The sequence below is a fragment of the Pinus tabuliformis genome, chromosome 9 (assembly GCF_031772625.1).
Source record: "Pinus tabuliformis cultivar Carrire ecotype Pingquan chromosome 9, CPIR1, whole genome shotgun sequence".
In the NCBI taxonomy this organism is placed as follows: domain Eukaryota; kingdom Viridiplantae; phylum Streptophyta; class Pinopsida; order Pinales; family Pinaceae; genus Pinus; species Pinus tabuliformis.
The window spans coordinates 1,902,333,731-1,902,348,988 of record NC_142307.1 but is presented as its reverse complement, the minus strand read 5'-3'; the positions used below and the strand labels follow the sequence as shown (position 1 = coordinate 1,902,348,988).

General features: G+C 40.7%; 1 protein-coding gene and 1 pseudogene across 7 annotated transcripts in view; one reads left to right on the top strand and one right to left on the bottom strand.

The window, feature by feature from the left end:
• LOC149156541 (uncharacterized) overlaps nt 1-15,258 on the top strand; it is a 488,936-nt gene that overhangs the window by 43,704 nt on the left and 429,974 nt on the right. The gene's annotated exons all lie outside the window — the stretch shown is intronic.
• Nucleotides 13,852-14,652, bottom strand: LOC149156542 (CBL-interacting protein kinase 32 pseudogene; annotated as a pseudogene).

Genomic DNA, 15,258 nt, shown 5'->3' with positions numbered 1-15,258 from the left:
CATCATAAGAATTTGATTCAAAAGGGGTAGCCGAAGTTAGTTGATCATGTTCGCAAGTCATGGAATCTGAATATGATTGAGGGACGACAAGAAGAAGATCTAAGGATGGCTCAAATTCATCAACAATCATGTCTTCCCAATTGTATGAAGTACAAGGCAAGACAAGGTCATTGTCAACATTATCATCAATATCATAAATCAAATCTTTTTCAAAATAATGGCTACTCATATCCCACTTCCCATATTCAATATGTAAAAAATCATCAATGTTAATCTCTAGGGAATTCACGGGATCACCCTTTTCATGGTCTTCAAAAAGTGTGTCATCAAACTTAACATCCATGAAAAGCGTAGGGCTTGCCTCAACTCACTTGTCAAGGTATCATCTTCATTAGGATCCTCACCATGCTCCCTTCCTGGGTCATCTTCAAGGTCACTTTCAATATGTTCATCTTGATGATCCAAAAGGGATTTTTTCTCTTGCCATGGTGTTCTTCTTCAACATGGTCAAGGAGGCATCCCTCTTGGAGGGATAGGGTTAAACCTTTAAGGATACCTTCAACATTGCACCATGGCTCCTAATGCTTAAGAATTTTTTAATAAGTATCTGAATGGAAGGGATGCTTTTAGCTCCATAAGAATACTTAAGCCACTCTCTTTGATCAATCCCAAGAGAATTAATAAAAAATATCATGAGAGAATCCTCATGAACCACGTTTAGCTTTGAAGCATACTTAATGAATTTTAAACATGATCCACAACTGAAGATGAATCACCGTCGAACTTTGGAACATTTGATATAGAATTTGCATCCCAATGATTTGGATATCTAGGAATATCCTTGACATCCAAAGTAGGGTACATCTAATGTAGATCCCAAGGAGCCATTGCCTTGAGTCTTGCATAACAACCAAATGGGGTGTTGCTAGGGTGAATTCAAAATGCCTTAAGAGTTGCTTGCTTTATCCTACAAGCATTGAAACCTTGAAGCTCAAAGAAGAAATAGGTCTTCGTTCTTCCAATGGAGTTGCCAGATGTGCAGATTTGTCTTTATCCATGGAATTTGCTCAAGTAAGAAAATGAAGCTAATACTTCGAATTACGAGGAGGTTGACTATGTTGATTTATGTAGCATCGGATGTGCTCTTGCCTCGAGATTTTGCAGAGAGGCTAAGACACATGCATTCTCCAATACCCATAAATTGTTTGGGAAAATTCCACCTAGAGATGATTTAATTAAAATAATTAAATTTTTTTTAATGGTTCTCTAAGTCTAAACTTAGGAAATTTGGTTAGTTAGAGGGTATTAATTAAATCAGGCGTGACTCTTCTAGAAAAAGACGAGGATCAACTCCCAATTAATCTTAGCCCTTGATTATGTTTTAATCTTGGCTGTTGCAGCTCCAACGAGAGATCATAAGGAGTTCTATGGGCACTTGGAGAACACATCGAATGAGAGACCAGAGATCGAATTTCTCAAGAGTAGCAGCGTTGAGTTGCCGGAGTGAGATCGAGTGATCTTCTTGCAGTGAGGGGCAGGGATAGTAGTCCGGAGGAGAGTTTTCCAGATCCGGAGAGTGCAAAGCAGAGAGGGCATAAAGAAGTTCAGTGAAGTAGCGCAGAGCTTCAGAGGGAGTTCGAAATCTAGCTGGGAGAGTCGAGATTCAGTGTCAGAAGCTGGGGTGTGAGACTAGAGGGTTGGAAGGTCAAATTTCCAGACAACAGTGTTGACCATTGGAGTGGCACTTGATGATTATATAAGACTATATGCTTTAGGATGTACCAATGGACACTTGTACCATAAGATATCATCAATCAATAGAGTTTTTTAACTCTACTATTTTCTCATCATCTTTCTTGTACCCAGATTCCACACCCTGCGGGGAATTGTAATAAGTGATACTAGTAATGACGAGTTTTGAGTCTGTAACAGGTCTAGGATGTTGGGACTTGATCAACAAATGAGTACATCTTGGAGTGTTTTTTTAATCTAGTTAATTATCCTTTCTTTTTCAGAGGCTGATAATTTTCTGGGTTTTTTCACTCAATTTTTACCCCAAAGTCAGGGTGACGGTTTAAAGGTTGAGCCCCTAATACATCTTAGTGTCTAGAATCGATGTATATTACCATACTAGATCACACAAAAATTTTCATGGAATTTGGTTAGGTCTAAGTAGTCATTTTTTAATTTTTTAGATTTTCCGCACTGCGAAAATTGCTAATAAAATTGTATTTGTAATGTAATAAGTGATGTCTAGAGAAGTTGTATGGAGTATGAGTAATGAAATTTGCACCTCTCACCTTCGAATTTCTACTCTAACATACTTTGAGGGGCTAAAAATGTGTTTTGAACCCTCAAAACCCACTTTTCCTAAGTTTAGTGGGAAATTTGACAATTAATTAAGCCATAAATTAAATAAATGGAGAAAAATAAATATCCACACATGCTAAATGTTGTGGAAATGAGGTGGAAAATGATGGGGGAGTTAAAGTGAAGTCCCAAGGTGACGTGGACTCTTAAAATCAAGGAAAGGACATGTACTGAAATAAAATTGAATTTTTGGCATTAAATGAGAAGGCTGCTTACTTATAAATTCGAATTTGTCCCCACATGGGTTACCACCCATCTACACTTGTCATTTATCATAAAATTTGAATTTGGCACAAATGATGTCCACTTGCCAGGATTTGATTTTTACACTTGACATTGAAGCTCCATTCAACAAATTCAAATTTCTCTTTGGGATTGTCACCTTAGGCCACTTTTTTAATCACTTTTACATTGGGATTTGCTCCCAACTCTTTATATAATAGAGCCATGGGCTCTCTTATTGTATCATATTGTTACTAGCTATTGTGCTTGCGGAAGTGTTGGTGCCTTGTACACTTTCAAAAATATCAATAAAGACTTTGGGGTTTCATTCATGAGGTGTTCCTCCTTTTAGAGTGTGATGAATTGTTGATCATTGGTATAATTCCTTTTACTCATGCTTTGATCTAATTTGTTTCCATATGCTCTTATAGATTTGTTAATGTAGAGTTATCTTGTATTGACATTTGATTTAGAAGTATGCTTTAGGTATAAAATGCTCTAGTTGGTTTTAAATAAATCTCTAGAGTTTCTTATCATTGTTTATTGCTAAATCTATATGGAACTAATTCTTGATTGAAGTTTTGTAGAGGGAACATCTTGTTGGGATCACAAAATCAAGCGTGAGGGGAAGTTTTTGGAGAGACCAACCCACTCTTGATACATTCTTAAAGGAGCTCTCATTTGTTCTTTAAGCCTTCATAGTCTTATCTTACAAAGTGGTTTTGCAGGGTTTTTGGCACATAGCTTGTACACAAGCCGAACACTTCTAAATTTAAATCTCTTTTAAAAAAACATTGTACTTCATTTCTTTCCTTTGCTATCTAAGAGCTTGAAGATGGCTAAGCAAAGACGAGAGTTTGCTCTCACTCTTTAGCTTAGCCTTTTGTAAATTATAATTGTATATATACATTTTATCTTGTTGATTTTTTCACTAATACTGAACTTATTTTTCAGTCATTGTTTGGATTGTTTGCTAACTCGTGTGACAGATTTTGAAGAGCAACCTCCCGCAACATCCAACAAATGTTTGTAGGACCTTTGACAAATGTTGGGGGTTCAATTTCCAAGGATTTCATGAGCCCTTTTGAGGCTTATTTTGGCCAAGTCAAGTTCACTAGAGGGTTGCCCATTTTCCTCTCTAAGCCATGGGCATTTGGAGGAAACTCACACCTTGTTTCCCTTGCATAAGTTTTGTGAGATCTTGTCACTACTTTCTCAAGAAAGGTCTAGTGTCCAAGTTTCAAACAATTATTATGAGGACTCTCTTTGAAGTTTAGTTGAGGACTTTGAAGGGCCCTCTTCTCATTGTAATATTAATAAAATATCTAATTTGCTTGTGGGAGCTTGGGATTTCTCCGATGATATCCTATCTCCCCATTTAGAAGGAGGTTTCTCGTGGGTGGATTGACATTTGTATGGTTTAAGCTTTTATACTTCATTCACTTACATGCATGCTTTAATTGGGAATTAACACAACCTCACTATCACATTTCATTTTTTTAAGTCAGTTTGTTACAATTTCATTTGAGCTTTGCATTCTCTATCTCATTGTTGCTTGGAGCTACAAGCTTACACTTTACTTTGGGCAATTCATCCTTTACATTCAAACATTTTATATTCTTAACAAACTTTGATTCGTTTCCATTTACCTTGGTAAATTGTTTCATGAGCACTTGAATACATGCTTCATTTTTATGCTACATTGTTATCTTGAATATTGGAGCAATTTATTGTCATTGTCTATTTGAAACAAATTTTACTTTCAATCAAATTACTTGTATCATTTTAATTCATTGATGAGACACATGCAACACTTGTAAGCTAATTTTATTTCTCCAATTGAGGTTATAATTGCAACTTATGTTGAACACTATTTCATTTTCAAGCATTGCAAATCAATCTCTCTTTTGGGGAAAAACTTACATGCATTTCATCTAGGCATTTTAGTATAGGAAGACCCCAAGCCTCATTAAAATTTTAACTCCAACATAAGTTGATTGAAGTAGACATATTAGGGACCCTCTACTCCTCTATTGTGTTAAAACTGGCAACTAGGGCCAAACTCCATGGGGGTTTGAGATTCATGATCGGGAATCTCATGTATGCAGGTGGAAGAAAGCCCTCTATGGCTTGAAGCAAAACACCTCGGGCTTGATATGAGAGGATTGATCGCTGTTTGATGAAGCTAAGATTCACTAGGAGTGAAGCCGATCCAAACCATTGCTCGAAGGTTGTGGATGATAGACCTCTCATACCGGCACCTTTTGAGGACGACCTATTTTTGACAGGTGTAGACCCTTTCATTTGTAGAAGTAAGAGGGAGTTGGATTCTGGATGTGAAATAGTAAACTGCAAGCTCGTGACTACCTCGAGGATCTTAACTTTCAGAAGTTATATGGTAGTGATGCTAGACAAGATTTGGGAAATAGCTCTGAGTTTCATAAACTCATTCGTGTTGATGTTCTTGGTGAACTTCCGTCCGGACATATGATTTGCAATTAGTATGATGAGTTCATATATGGTTGAGCCTCACTGGATTGGTGCCAAGAATCTTCTGAGATATCTTAAGGGTACAATCTCTCATGGATTGAGATACACTGCTGGAAATGTGAAGCTGCATGATTATTCGAATGCTGACTGGGTAGGCAGTGTGGAGGATTGCAAGAGCACTTCTGAGTGCTGGTTCTCTTTTGGTTCTACTTCGATATCCTGGATGAGTACGAAGCAGAAGTCGGTTGCTATAAACACTGTTGAGACCTAATACATAGCTACGAGTATGACCTCGTATGAAGCTCCTTGGTTGTGGAAGCTCCTCAGTAAGCTATTTGACACATGACGAATACCACCTTGATTTTCTGTGACAACCAGAGGGGGATTCGATTGTTGAGGATTCCCGTATTCTATGATTGCTCCAGCATATAGACATCAGATACTACCTTGTCTGGGATATGGTACATCGATGAGCGAGGAGGCTCTATGACATTGAGATTGATGTATAGGTCGCAGAAGCCCCGGGGAAAGGTCAAATTTGTGACTTTCCCGAATGACTGGGAGTCGTTGAGAGACCCTCTTATGAGGATCCTGCATGATGCATGCATTGAGCTCTGGGGGGCTTGGGGTACTGCTTAGAGCAACAAGCAATTATAGGGCGACTCACCCTCCCCTAATGGTGCGTTGTGTACAGGGTGAATGGTTCAGCCTTCCCCTGTGATACCTCGTGGCGACTTAGGGATAAGATGATTGGTTCTCCTGTCGAGGCGTCCTACCCATGCAGTCTAGGACTCATGGGAAATACCTCTCATCTGGCCAATGAGCAGGGAAATGGGGTTAGGGACCACAGTAGTACTATCGATGGATGCATCGTTGTATCTACTGTACTCCCTGTGCTAGGATGACCTCCATTGATCTAGGATCAGTATGAGTGGTTTGAGACACTCTCTTGTGATATTGATTTGGGATAAATGAAACTGACTTCGGTCAGTAAGAGTGGTATGACACACTCTTCATATGGAACTGACCTCGGGTCAACAGAGAATGGTATGAAACATTCTCGATCAATTCTTCTTCTTCATGGTTCAACAGAGTAGAGCAGTGTAGGGCACTAATGGCAGAGATAGTATAGTCGGACAGATGGATCAGCGGATGGAGTTCTCCCTAGTTGAGAGGGAGTGTTAAAATTGGCAACGAGGGCCAAACTCCATGTGGGTTTTCTTATCCATGGTAGCTGATATTTTTCTTGGATTCCTCTCATCGAGAGGTATAGGATTGATCTAAAGATCATCCGATTCCGATAAGTATTCATGGAGATATGAATTTATTTGTGTTATGGGACAATTCGTCAAGGTTGGCTAGCAACCAAATTGCCCCCACTTGTTCTCAACGTTTTAGTATAAAAGGAGGTGGCTTGTTAGTCATTTGAGTAACATACATTTTCTCTTGTCATCTCTTCCTCTCCACTCGTTTGGGTCTTAGTGGAAGGAAGAGTCACTAAGGGTATACACTGCCATAGAATGAGTGCCCTAAGCATCTACGCTGTCCTAATAGAGAATCCTATACGTTGTCATGAAATGAGCCTAACTCCTATACGCTGTTATGTAACCTAAATCCTATATGTTGTCATGAAATGGGCCTAAATCCTATACGTTGTCATGGAAGGGATGCCTAAACTATATGCTGTCATCCTTATGTTAAACACTGTCCAAATGAAGCCTATACGCTGTCCTAAAACAGAGAGCCGCATAAGGGTATTGACTGCACCAATGTCTTGGGTTTAGGTGCAGTCATGACCATGTGTAAGGACGCAGCAACAGGTTGATATTCTCGACATATCTATCTCAGTATAACAATGATATAGCAACAGTCATGACATACGTTGATCATGGTGAAGACTAGACAGTGAATAGCAGACTATGTATATGTATATGTATTACAACCTTGCCATAACTCTAAAGGTGTAATAGGTCTCGGAGATGTACAAGAGATCCTAGGCATACCTATGAATGGAGACAGACAGTCTCAAGAGGTATCATTCAGATCTAGTATGATGCAGTCTTGATGTACTTCCAGGAATAGTAACAACCTTAGCCTTGATACAATACATCGTCTCACTCTACAGTAAGGCACAGGCACAAGATATGATCTTGGAGTTGAAGATCATGATCTCAATGAAGGTTACATCAATGGTAATCTCTGAAACAGTGATGCATAGTGCAGCATGGTGCAACACAGTGATGATGGACATGGTGATGGTGCAGCATAGTGCACAGTGACAGTGGTGCAGCGCAGTGATGCATAGTGCAACATGGTGCAACACAGTGATGCATAGTGCAGCATGGTGCAGGACAATGATGATGGTGTAGCATAGTGCACAGTGACAGTCGTGCAACACAATGATGCATAGTGCAGCATGGTGCAGCGTAGTGATGATGAACATGGTGATGGTGCAGCATAGTGATGATGGACATGGTGATGGTGCAACATGGTGCAGCACATTGATGATGGACATGGTGATGGTGCAACACAGTGATGCATTGTGTAGCGCAGTGATGATGGACATGGCGATGGTGCAGCATAGTGCACAGTGACAGTGGTGCAGCATAGTGCACAATGACAGTGGTGCAACATAGTGATGCATAGTGCAGCATGGTGCACCATAGTGATGATGGACATGGTGATGGTACAACATGGTGCAACACAGTGATGATGGACATGGTATGATGGTGCAACATGGTGCAACACAGTGATAGGTACAACAAGGTGATGGAATCACCTGAGTCTAGATCAACTACCTCATGTAACATCTTCTTAGAGAAGATCTCTGCTCTTAATTTTGACAAGTCAAAATGTTGACTTCTGATGTATATGTACTCTCTCTCTCTCTGCTGAACTATTGAAGAACATATAAGAAGAATTGATCAAGGGTTTCCCCACATTGGGGTTTGTCCCTGGCTAGCGCCACAACTTGTGTCCTCTTGTCTTGGCTTGTATTTTGCGATTTATGTTTATGTTTTATCTGCAGTTTACTTTAATGCTGATGTGATTGTTAATCTGGAAAAGATATTGAGCTAATTGTGAAAATTGAAATAAATTGCTCTAAGCATAGAACATACCTAAACTTAACATATTGACTCCTCATTGTGAGATCCATATCTTTGGGCAAGGGAGAGGTCTGAGGATTGAAGAGTTAAATTGTAATCTTGTTGTAGAGATAATTAATAAAATTAACCAAGAGCACTTTTCATTACATTTACTTTACTTGTCTCTTTATGGTTTGAGTTTTCATATGCAAAGTCTATTCCAAAAGCAAGTATTGTAACCCTTTCAAACAAGTGCTTTCTTTTCATGCTTCAAGTCTAATTGCATATTGATGTCTTGGTTTAGCACTTCCCTTCTTTTACATTTCCAAGTTAATTACTAATTTTTGGGTTTTGGCAAGATATGTTTCACATGTTTTGATTTATAAAGTTGATTATCTCAAAAGCATTTTGTATCTTACATATCTTGTGCTAACAATTTTTGTTTACATTTCAAGGTTACTTTGCTTTCTCTTTTGAGAGCATTGCATTTTACTTTGAGCAAATATATTTTTAAATTGTTGAGAAAATTCCTTATAAGGCATTGGTTTTATGGTTTTTGTCATTGGCATTGTTATTTCAAGTTGCTCACATCATATTTGCTCATAAATCCTTAAAAGTAATCTGTTTTCACTATAACACTCTCCTAGAAACTCACATCTTTTAACTTAACTTTTCATTAGGGACCACCCCCCTTAGCTAACTTAGGAGATACTAGCTCAAACGGAGAGAGTTGTGATTAGTGTCATAGCCCCTTCTCTGAGTTCCTTGCCACCAACCACACCTTGTGGGGTTGAAGGCTTTTCTCACTAACTTGTAGGTAGGTGTAGGCGGCAAGTGATAACAGGCAGGAGATCAACCGAGGAGGTGACACAGAGCCTAGCTAGTGTGATGCAGATCTGCGTAGGATTGATGCAAAAGCTGTGCAGAGGCAGTGTGGGGCCAACTAGCCAATCCCTGATCAATGTTGGATCTCCCGAATCAGTGTGAGATTTTTCTCACTAACTCTTTGTCAGCATTTCTCTGTATCGGATAGCCAGTTTGGGCATCCAACGATTTGTACTTAGATTTACTACTGCATAATAATTTAAACCCTCAACTGCTGCATCGGTTTTCCAATGTTGGTTTTTCTGGGAACATTGTCCAAAAAAATTGTGTTGATATGTGTATTTTTCTCTAATGCATATTTAGTTTCCGTAGTATTTTATTTTGTGTAGGCTGCTATGTATGTATTTCAATATTTGCTGTAGAAACCTGCAAGTAACTTGTTCAAGTAATTTAACAAGTAGGTGAAATATTATCAGTTTGCTGCAGTAGGAATCAGGTAACCGATTTTTCACATGGTATCGGACCACAGATCGTGAGCGAAGTGCTCAGTTGCAGAAAGGGAGAGGGAGTTCAAAATTATTGTCGAGGAAAAAATTCGAAACCCTAGAGGCAGCGCAGTCCTTGGGCCAAGAAGGTCAAAGTTTTGAGGGAAGATCAATTTCTCTGAGTGAGTCGACAGAGAAATTTGATTTCCAGATCGAAGCTTTCTAGAGGCAGAAGGGAGTAGCGTATTTTCCTTGCAGAGTAGATCTTCAACTGGAACGCAGATATTTTGCAACAGTTGCTGGCAGAATAGCGTGAGAGGGAGAGAAGAGCACATACTGAGGGAATTTCTTCCTCAGAGGACTTCCAGCCAAGAAGTCCGAATTTTTCTAGCAGAGCAATAGTAGTTGTGTGCAAGATTTCTCACTCCAGAAGGGAGTGCGAATAGCTGGGCAGCAGCTGCGCAGAGAAGAAGAGGGAGCAGTTCGAATTTTTCAGGAGAGATGGCATCAACTAGGTTGAGAGATCAAGATCGGTTGGATGGAGCCTCCAACTATGTGATCTAGAAGGCTAGGATCTCCTGCCTTCTAGATGAGCATGATCTCAAAACTTATGTCGATAGTGTGGTAGCTGTACTTGCTGATGCAGATCCGCTCAAGAAGTACAAGGTTGAGATGGCGAATTCTAAGAGGATCATTCTCAACGGGGTTTGAGATCATGTAGTATCCCATATAGCCGACAAGGATACTGCCAGGCAGATGCGGGAAGCCTTAGCTACGCTATACGAAGGATCTTCCAAGCAGCAAAATATGTACTTAGAGGAGAAGTTAAGATGCACGAGGATGCAGAAAGGGGAGTGAGTAGACCCCTTCCTCATGAGGCTTCGAGATGTCCGTGACCTGCTGACTTCAGTAGGGTCAGCACCCCAACTCTCAGAGTTTGTACGATTAACGTTTTTGAAGAATTACAAGTTTTTGTCCAGAGTATCCTGGGCAGAGAAAAACTGCCAGATTGGGAGCGTGTATGGGCTGATCTGCAGCAAGAGGAGATGAAGCATGATATGGTGAAGGCCACAATCAGTGGCGGTAGTAGCAGTGAGACGAAGCAAGAGGAGGATGTGCACCTTGCATCAAAGGGGCAGCAGGAGCAACGTAGAAGAAAGAAGAATATTTTGAAGATCAAATGCTTCAAGTGTGGTGAGTTGGGCCACTACAACACTCAATGTCCTCTCATAAAGAGGACAAGGAAGAGAAGCAGGATTAGCAAACTGCATCTGCCGAAATCGATAGGCTATCCTCTAGATTGGAGGAAGAGTTTTCCATGATTGCCGAGATGCCTCTAGGGGTGAGGTGGGGTGATTTAGAGTTGTAGCCCCAGAGAGCTACATGTAGGTCCACCTCATGAATCAATACCTTGCTATGGGAGCCCATGGTATGCAGTAGCAGGATGGATCAATGGAAGTTGGTGTTGTCAGGTGCTAGAGTGATAGATGCAGTAGCTAGTAGTAGGTCAGATACTGGGCAACAGAGAGCAGAGTTGGCAGAAGTGCAGTTGGCACAGAGCAAAGTCAGTAGCAACGCAGATTCTTTAGTGACAGCATAGAGACTAGCAGCAGTCAAAACTCGGACGGCAAATGCATCATACTGAACACAGTTGGTTCAATATTTTGGATGCTTTTCCATTGCAGATGTTGTAGTTGCAGCAACAATAGATGGAGAGAGGGTTGCAATGTAGATGTAGTAGTTGACAACAGTTCAGCAGGGTTAGTAGCAACACAGACGCAACTCTTATCAGAGTTGTGCAATAGTTGGTGGGCAGTAGAGCCAAACATAAACAACGCAGCAGGAGATGGTGCAGAGACAGAGTGATGCTTCAGTGGGTTGCATCATTAAAGCACATTCCTCGCTAAGAGGGAGTGTTAATTTATGTAGCATCGGATGTGCTCTTGCCTTGAGATTTTGCAGAGAGGCTAAGACACATGCATTCTTTGATACCCAGAAATTGTTTGGAAAAATTCCACATAGAGATGATTTAATAAAATAATTAACTTTTTTAAATGGTTCTTGTTACCCACCACTTTGTGGGTGATATCCCCAGGAGAATTTTTTCTCCATGATGAACTTCAGCCGGCAGCCAATAGCCCCTTGATGCCTCCTACTAGCTTGTTGTGCCATTTCTCTGCCACTTGAGCCAGCCATGTGGTCCCTCACCCACCTGTATTGATCGTATGTTTGAAGGTGGGCCTCCCGAATCTAAAGGTATGTCTTGTCATTTGGTAATTGAGTATTGGGTTTACTTATCATGGATACTTCTAGGTATGGATTGGTGGGAGGATTTGGTAGAAGTGGGCTTAGTTTGTGCTCATGTCCCCTTGATCTCTTTTGATTGTTACCCTTGGATCTTAGTCCCGTGGGATCTACTTTATTGACCATTTGGTTCTGTGGTGGTACTACTTGGGAAACCTTGACTTTGGGTGCGTGGTCCCACTCCTTTACCCGCACATACTACTCCCTTTCCACTCACTATACCCCCATTCATCATTCCTCCCACCTGGTTCCACATAGGGCTAGCCTCCCTATCCCTTTTGCCCCCACCTTGGGTCAGGGCTAGAATGATGCCCCAGAGGTTGAAGCAACTAAAAAGAGAAGAAAAAGCATAATTGGCCACATTTAACAGGAAATTGTACCACAAAATGCAAAAGATGGCTGGGACAAAAATAATTAGCACGAGGGCAAAAGCTGACACATGAGCTCTACCCCATCCATGGCCATCACCTTGGTGTTGATTTCTGGTAGCATTGGATGTACTCTAAGTCTCAAAATTTTTAGGGAGGCTTAGACACATGCATTCTCTAATACCCAGAAATCGTTTTGGGAAATTCCACCCGAAGGCAGTTTTGTTAAAATAATTAATTATTTTTAATGGGACCCTAAGTCTAAACATAGGAAATTAAAATAATTAATGGGTATTAATCTAAACTGTGGGCGTAACTTCTAGAAGAAGATGAGGATAAAGCCAAAATGATCTAAGCCATTGATTAGAAGTTAAGTTGGGCCGTTGGTTGTTTAATAGAAAGATATAAGAAGAGGCTTGAGGGACATTTGGAGAACACATCAAATAGAGTTAAGAAGATCGAATTTCTGAAGCAGAGCAACTGCCGGTGAGAAATTCGAAGTGAGCTTTTGCAGTGAGGGGCAGGGATAGTTCCGGTTGGAGATTTCTCTTGATCCAAAAAATACTCAGCAGAGAAGGTAGAGAGAGATTCGGGAGAGGCAGCGCAGAGCCAGAAGAGGTTGATGCAGGGCCACGTAGAGCCTTGAGGAGGTCTGAAAATTTGGTGAAGGAATTGATTTCAGAGGTTGGAAGCCGGGGTGCGAGACTGGGAGGTGAAAATCGAAGTTCCCGGGCAGCAAATCGATCAACAAAAGGGGTGACGCAGTCCCTAGAGGCTGTGACGTTGGGCTGACACAGTGGTAGCGCAGAGGCCGCCAGGGGCTATTAATTCAGTGGCTGGATCAGTCAGATCTCCAGTGATAGTGTGAGGTAATCTCACTTATCTCTCTGTCAGTGATATTCTCTGCACTAGATAGCCAAGAAGGCATCCAGAGATTGTAGACATAAATTACTTTTGCATAATAATAAAACCCTCAGAGCTGCTGCAACGGTTTTTCAACACTGGGTTTTTGTGAGGACATTTGTCCAAAAATAATTGTGTAGATGTGTTGTGTATTTCTTTCTTGTTCAGTTTCTTGTTTCCGCATTTTATTTAAATGGTGAAGGCTACAATGTATTCTTTTCAATGTTTACTGTATGAAACAATAAATAATTTTGTTCAATAATTAACAAATAGGAGTGTTGGACACCTAATCCTAAGTGGGTTAGTGTGGAAGTCGAATGGACAAAAGGAGTCCAAGAGACCTTGGGATCTGAAACCCAAGAGTCACATATTTGTACTATAAATGTATATCTATTGTTAATAAAAAATGTACTCACTGATTTATCTTTCCTATTCTTTGCTGTCCATGTGTGTTTAACATGGTATCAGAGCCGCTTGTTTTTCTGTGGCCTGTTATGTGCATGTCAGTCCTGCACCTCTGCCCATAATTCTGTGTCTGAGCTGCCTTGAATAGCGCTGATGTGGTCTTCATTATCTCTGTCACTGTGTACGTTTTTGTTGCTAACGCGCTACTCCTGACTGACATCTCTGTCCATTGCTCCTGCGCTGCTCCATATAATTAGCTGCTGCTGTTGCACATCTGTCCTGACTTTCTCTGTCCTGACATTCTCTTCCCTTGAACGTTAGCGCATTGATTAATTTCTGTTGTTGTCCTCTGTCTCTCTGCGCATTAACTGCCAGCGCTCTGACCTGCATCTGCTACACCTGCTCTGCCTCTGCCTGGCTCTGACATTGATTCCCTGCGCATCTGCATGGTAACGTTTTCTGGCTCTGACATTGATTCCCTGCGCATCTGCATGGTAACGTTTTCAAGCAAATTCTTCTTGCTATCCGAATTGATTTGAAACTTTCGAGGGGAATTCTTGGTGCGCTGCGGAACATTCTCCAGCCATCGCAGTCCCTCTGCTCCATGATCGTTTCAGACTTCCAGACAATGTCCTCTATCCCACTTGAAAGATTCTTGTAGAACTTGTGAAATTCCAATGTGTCACCTCCGGCTTTACGAAGCTCAACCATGAAAAGCGACGGAGCTACTTCAAATATCTCTGTAGCTACGGATAAGTGCCCCTTTCTTCCAGTCGTGGCAGCTTGCAGCTTCATCTTATAATTCCTCTTTTGGACACTGAATCCAAGAGGTCCGGCAGCTTCTTCAATTTTTGATATTATCTCTTTGGCAGGGTGTTTGGATGTGAACCTTGTTTCTCGCTTAACAAGACCCATATTGCTCTCAAACAAAATGCCAAGGTTGAGACCTTGTGACTTGGAGATAAGTTCAAATGCATTCATTAACACGGGCTGTGTCTCTTTCTTCTCTGTTACAAGATGGTCCTCAGAGTCATTGAAAACGGCATCCACATCATCCAGATTTATATCCACGTCTTCTTGAAACTTGGGTGGCTTGTAGCCTTTCTTAAACCATACATCCTCTAAAATATCGGGTACTGTAATACGCGTCTTTGGGTTTTTGAAATCAGATTTTTTGCACTTGAAGAAAACCATGAAGGAAAGGTAAAATCGGCTTTACAAATCTACAGTATTGTCAGGGTTTAGTATTGTATATGAAATCGTATGTCTTCAATGCGCTGTTTCAATAAACTTTCTTTTGCGATGGTTGAATAAGTTATTGAATGCGTTTTTGGACGCTGTTTTGGAAGCTGTCTGAATATTTTATGGAGTCAAATATGGTTGTTGTGGGAAGATTGTAACATCGAGGGAAGAAAGATTGGCCCAGAGACCGACTGAGGCACCGATAGCACCTGCACAACAGGCTGCAAGGGGAGCAAAGAAGAAATGACGTGTCTGCTGTAGAACTTAGTTTTGCTGAAGTTTTTCCAGGCCTTGCTGAGCTTTCTAAGAGTTACTTCAGAAGTGGAGAACAATAGAGAAACCAAAACTGTTGATTTTTTAATTGTAGAGTAGCGCAGCCTTGTAGCAATTTAGATTTTAATGGGATCTCGATGTGTTATTATCTTGGACTGATTGGATGCATATGATGATATTTATTTACTTTTCCAATCAACTGAGAAGATTGACTTCCATAAATAGTCATATGACAAAATTGATCTTTATAAGCCAGTGATACAAAATCTCAGAGAAATTGTCCAT